The sequence below is a fragment of the Apis dorsata genome, unplaced genomic scaffold (assembly GCF_000469605.1).
Source record: "Apis dorsata unplaced genomic scaffold, Apis dorsata 1.3 scaffold_264, whole genome shotgun sequence".
NCBI classification, from domain to species: Eukaryota; Metazoa; Arthropoda; class Insecta; order Hymenoptera; family Apidae; genus Apis; species Apis dorsata.
Genome location: NW_006263542.1, coordinates 293,422 through 299,682, shown reverse-complemented (window position 1 = coordinate 299,682; position 6,261 = coordinate 293,422). Strand labels below are relative to the sequence as shown.

General features: G+C 47.8%; 1 protein-coding gene across 12 annotated transcripts in view; it reads right to left on the bottom strand.

Moving 5' to 3' along the window:
• The window catches only part of LOC102677983 (latrophilin Cirl-like), a 377,280-nt gene that overhangs the window by 294,167 nt on the left and 76,852 nt on the right, over positions 1 to 6,261 (bottom strand). For 8 of the 12 annotated variants that reach the window (XM_031510813.1, XM_031510809.1, XM_031510815.1 and 5 more), the window contains exon 1: positions 5,483 to 6,255. The exons of the other annotated variants lie outside the window; for them this stretch is intronic. The gene's annotated coding sequence lies outside the window, so the exon portion shown is untranslated. Of the gene's footprint in view, positions 1 to 5,482; positions 6,256 to 6,261 lie in introns of those variants that run through there. 12 annotated transcript variants of the gene reach the window in all.

Below are 6,261 nucleotides of genomic sequence, written 5' to 3'. Positions count from 1 at the left end.
CGACGCGGCGCGGCATCGAACGAGAAGAAGAGGAACGGAGAGCCGTAGGCTCGCGAACTACCGGCCTCTATTAATCATATAAATGGTTCATCGCAGCTAGCTGCATCGCTATCCGCGATAATTACGCGAAAATTACGCTTACGAAAAGCGTACGGTGCCCTTCGTTCGATCTAAACGCTTTTAAGGGGATGAAATGCGACAACGGATCGTTCGTTGTGAACCGAGATCTCGGCAAGATAAGTAAACGTGGAAGAGAACTCCGATATGGCGAATATTAACGCGTACGCGTATTCGATTAAACGTATCTCAATTTTTGATCCGTAGTTTGCTATTTATCGAGCATAACGCGTCCTTTTATTCATATTTATTTCACCTTTCTCGTCGCGTAGCACCGAATCGAGGGTAGAATCACTCGAGCGTGCTCGTTAAGACCCATTGATCCTTAACAGAAAAAAAATAAAAACTACTATTACAACGGGTTCAGAATTCCTTCCATCGATTCCATCGGACAATCTACGACAATCCGAGAACGTACGATTACGTTTCTGCAATCTCTTCGACGTGCATTTCCCACGAATCGGAAAAGGAGACACGAAATGAGAACATCGCACGGCCGTTCGCGCTATCTAATTATAGAACGAAATCTCGAGATCGTTCTTCGGGAATATCCGGTATCGAGAAACGATTTCGCTTGTCTAATTGGACACGTGTAGTTATTTGCTGCTTCCAACTCCGATCGAGCGAGTCCGTTGGAGCGCTCGCGAAGTAGCATGCTCGAGGAGTTGTGTGCGTTTTACACGGGGCACAAAGTGGTGAGCGAGGTTGAGGAGGATGTTGCGCACACAGGTATACCGTACGCGCGCGAGCCAGCCCATAAAAGCTCGTGGACACCATAACTTCGCAAACACGCCTCCTACATACGCGGCTACGCGCGTTCTTCCACCCGATAAGAGGCCACTCTTGTACAAGCTGCGTGTGACGCGTCCGCGTGACCGTATGCGTGCACGTGCGTAAAAGCAACGTACACCCTACAACTCCGCAACAATTGAATCGAACGCCCCTTCCTCGTTCGATTATTCCGAACCGATTCGATTCAGATCGAATTCCAGATGAATCCCGAAATTTCCGATATCTTCTTTTGCGGATTGCGAAAAAAAAGAACACGTATAAAACGTTTCGTGGATATTTTTCGTGGACATGGACATATCTTTTCCACGAAAAATTGTGCGCGTGCACATCCCCGAATCCACCTTGATAAGGTGGAAGGGAAAGGGGAAGGGGAAGGGGGGAAGAAAGTTGAGAATTGCAATACTCGAACCTACCACTTACAAGCATGCATGCCCGAGTAGGATAATGTTAACGCATTTTCCGCACTCGTGCTCGCCAACTATGCCGAAGCACGGCACGAGGCCGTGAAAACAATCGATATCGCGAAACCGCCAACGGCTCGAGCACCGTTACGTACATATATATATATATATACACACCAGACTCCGCTTCACGCCTATCGAAACACCACCGCCCGCGAGTACAAGCGCGTTCTCGCGTCGGGAACACCGATAACACCACACGATGTTGATACAATCCTTAGGCGCCCCGTATCCTTGAGAAATTTCTACAAAGCGGAGGAAAAAAGCAATTTCGTTTCTTCCTCGAAAAATTAAATCGATAGAAAACGATTCTTCTTCTTCTTCTTCTTTCTCTTAGGATGATTACGTCATAGTTCTAAGCACGATTTCGAACGATCTCGAGATCTCGATGGAAAGAAGCGATATTGTAATAACTATAGCAGGTACGATTGTGATACTTCGAGACGATTTCCCGTGTCGAATCGTCGGGGATAAAATCCCGTGATACATCCAACGGATCGAGCTGGCCGTCGACAATGGCTCGTCTATAATCCCGCGGAAATTTTAACAGTTGCGCGATTCGACACGGATGATCCGAGCGCTGGGTGAACGGATGTTCCGGGGCGAGCGTGTTTTTCTTCGCGGCTCCGCACGGATCCGAGACCATCCGTGTTCTCGAAGGAGGAACGAAACCGTGGAGGGCCACGATTTAACATTAATTTCCGATTCGACATGACGATTATCCCTCTACGCTCTCTCTCTCTCTCTCTCTCTTTTCCCCTTTCTCATCTCGTTTCTCCTCTCGCGACACGGCGTGCGCGGCGTTAGACAATGAACTGCCCTCGGGTTCCCAGGGACGGATCGCCGGTAGAGAGATGGAAGGAACGGGACGAAGGAACGGCAATTACGCGTAATTCGCAGGTGTTGCGAGAAAATGGCGGTTGCTGGATGCGTTTTCAACCTTAATCGCGGCAATTTTTCTCCCATTACTAAGTTTATCGGCACCGTTGTACGCTTACGAATACGCGCACACCGCGACGAACGGTCGCGATTTAAACATCGTGATCGTGCGCGCCACGTCGATTCGCTATCGCCGTCCTCTCCTACGCGTGTGCAACACACGAGAGGGGAAAACTCGCGAGTCGATCCGCGAAAAATACCGCGTTACCGTCCCACCCAACGTTTCAACGAAGGAAACGTGTTATTTCGCGAAGAACACGAAAATCGCGGATATTGTAATCGCGGTCGATTCGATCTACGGTTTCGAGGATTAAGCATTAAGGGGAATAATCGGGAGCGAAACATCGGGTGCCCACGGGCGCGCATCGTGTCCCGATTTAAAATCACCCTTCTCGCGAGATTTCCCTAACGGGACGAAAATTGTACGTGCGCGATTAATCATCGCAATTGATCAATGGATCTGATGGCGTAACGTGGTGGTTGCGAAATCGTAACGTGGATTTTATTTTCGTACACCTTACGTCGCAATGTAACCACGAGTTGGAAACCACGAGTTGGAAACCACGAGTTGGAAATTGTTTGATAAAATAACACGTTTCTTTATGACGCGTGTCACGAAGAAAGAATACGTGAATCGTGTAAAAAAAAGGAAATATATATTTTGACAGACACCTCGAAAATATCCTGCGATCGATCATACGATACGCAACATTTGATAGACACCTTTCGCCTTTCCTGCTCGAATTTTATTCTCCAATCTGTGAATCGGTATTTTTCCTCACTCGCGAAACTTCATATCGAAAATCCTCGTAATCCTTGTTTACGAACCAGAAACTTTCCGGTATATCTGGATATATATAATATTCGGAATTGAAAATCCATAATTATTCCGGATTTTTTCGAAAGGAAAATGAAAGGCGAGGAAACGAAAGGTAAGCAACCGATCACGGGACTCGCAATAGAGAAGCGATATTAAAAACCAGCCCCGTTTCCACTCGTGGCAAAGTAAATACGGCGAGATTATGATAACCGAGGCGAAGGCGAAGGCGAAGGCGAAGGCGAAGGCGGCCACCACTCGTCCCCTTCTTTCGAGAAATACGATCACCCGAAACGTTTCAGGTATTTCCTGTTTCCTCGAGTATATATCCTCGCCACCTGCACCCGTTTCTCAACTTTTTCATCGGGATGTCCTCCGCATGTTTCATAAGAATTCTGCGCGGAGGTGTAAAAAGCGGGATCGAGAATGAATCGGGGTATAAATTAAGCGGTAAGCCACTGTCGGTGACGGTCGGTTTTAAATCGGCGGGCACAAGGGAGACACGCGAGCGCCAAGGTACGCGTGGAAAATCGGCCCCGGCAACCGTGTCTGCCTGCTAAAAAAACCGCCACGGCGAATAATTTTCACTTTCCGTTACATAATTCACGAAGGTAGCTGCGGCCAGACACGTCACGTTTTGGGATGCACGATCACGTTTGCGCGTCCCTTCACCGAAACATGCGTAGAAACGCAATTTCAGGACCGAGAACGTGAAAGATTAAGGCGAACGAGTAAGGAGGGAGAGAAAGAATGAGAAAGAGAGAGAAGGGAGGAGATCGGCAAGGAGGTGGACAAGACGCTGTGAATCATTGGACAAAAACGGCCGGCTTGTAAGTTTAATTAGCTCGTCGTGACGACCAGCGTTCGTGTAAACGAGCGCAAACACGACCGGACTTAATTGACCGGATCAACCAGGAAAAATCTTCAGGAAAACACACCGATACCGCGCGGAACGTACGCTTATTTATGCATCATAACCGACGAAATTTCGACCGTACGCGATTTTCCAATATTCCGATACGCGAGCGCGAAGTTGTTCGGATGGCGGACTGACGAGCAAAAAAAAGAAAAAAAAGAAGAGCCGCGAGCGTCGTGACCTTCGAGAGGAGAAAAAAAAATTCGATCTCGAACGATGAAACGCGCGTTTCTCTCGAAGGGAGAACGGATTAACAAGAGGGAGGACGATTTTTCCGCGAACGGATGAAAAAGGATCGTGTCGGCGCGAGTCATCGTTTACGAAACTGATCGGACGAGAAACGTGGAATCCCGACGGCAAATGTCACGGATGAACGTCACGATTCGAATTCCGTTATCGGGAATCCACTGATCCGCGTTATCTATCGATATTTCGAATAATCGTTTTTCGAGTATTTCTTTGAACGATGTGCCGTGTTCGATATCGAAGCGCGAGTCCATTCTTCGGAACAATAAACCACGAAAAAGGAAGAAAATGACGCGAGGAACGATGACTGTAATCGTTCTACGTGCTCTAATATTGATATAAATGAATCACACGCGACTCTCCTCTCGAGAGGTCTTCGATCACGGACGTCACTTAAATTTCCACCAACTTTTATTCCAAGTTTCTTACGGCCGGTCGTAAGTTATTCTCCCAATGGAAAAGCCGGTGGCACGTATCCTTTGGTACTCACGTTACGAAATTTTCCAAATGCGCAAAAATTAAAACATCTACGACGTATATAACGCAAAAGCAACGAGAGAATGTAAACACCGATATGGTCGTATTATTGTTCGTCACGAATCACGTACACAAGGATCAACGATGTGTCGATGTGTAACAAACAAAGTTTAATTGCTATCCTCGAACGATTCGATGGAGACGAATCTCGCCAAGTAAACAATAAGCGTTGTCCTTCTCTGCGAATCTTTGAAATGGTTTTCGAGGCGATTGCATCGAGATGGTGGTTAAGCTTCGTCGATTCGTACATGCCAACGGCTATTCGCGCATAGAATTCTCGAGATCACGTGTACACACAACGCGTTTGTGGTTACCACGGGCTAAGCCGTTGCAAAGCTTTGAGCATTGGCTCGTAAAACGAGACCTAATGCGAGGTCTTCCCGCGGGACGTGTCAAAGTCACCGGTGCCGTCGCTTCTCGTGACCTTTGCTTTCACGATAGAGGATATCGTGTCCACGAGCTATGTTCACCTTCTTCCCTCGATCTTCGCACACGATTTCTTTCCAACACGAATCACCAACCCGAAACCACCTACTATTCTTCCATTCGCCGTTATTCGCCGTTCACGCGTTAACGGAAAAGCGCGGGAATCTCGTCAGATTTTCCAGGACGGGCAACGCACGGATCACACCGATGTAACGTAGCTCGTGTACTTACAAGATGGAAGACGAGGACGACGTGGTCTGGGTACATCGCACGAGAAATTTAAACCGGAACACACAGAACTGTCACTGACACATGAGAAGCACTCCGGTTTCGTGGCTATCCAAGTTAGGACGAAAAAATGGACGAGGCACGGTAGAACGGATCCTTGGTCGCGGCAAATCGAGCCGTACTTCCGCAAGATCGGTGGTCCAAGATCGAAGCACGGCCAGGCAGCGTCCGACGGCTAGGCGTTCGATTCCCTCGCCAACCTCGAGGGACGAAGAAACCGAGGGTCCTTGAAAATGTTCTCCCTTTCTGTTCCTAGGTCGCACACAATCGAATAGAATTCTCGCGTCCTTCCAATCTCTCCGACGAATTATAATCCTCACTGGTCAACCGGTCGCTAGTTCCCACTAGCGCTCAACGAATAAAAAAAACGCACCGTAATTGAACAAGGTTGTGGTCAACACCAACTTTATCTCCACCCAGTACACACGAAATAAAAAAAACGTATAAATAATTTTTACACGAAACAACTTTTTTCCGCGCACACTATCTTCGTATCGTTTCACCCGGTCGTACGTGTAGATCGATTCGGTCCACTCGAAAAAAATCTCGATCTACCTTCCTCTTCACTCCTTGATCACCGTGTATCGTGTACTATCCAAATCGCGTATCACGTTTCCCACGAGTCTCCATTACGATGCCGATGATGATTCGACCAGCGTTCCGACTCGCGAACGAACCTGACCGTTGGAAAAAACGGTGACCGAGCACCCGAGGAATAGAAA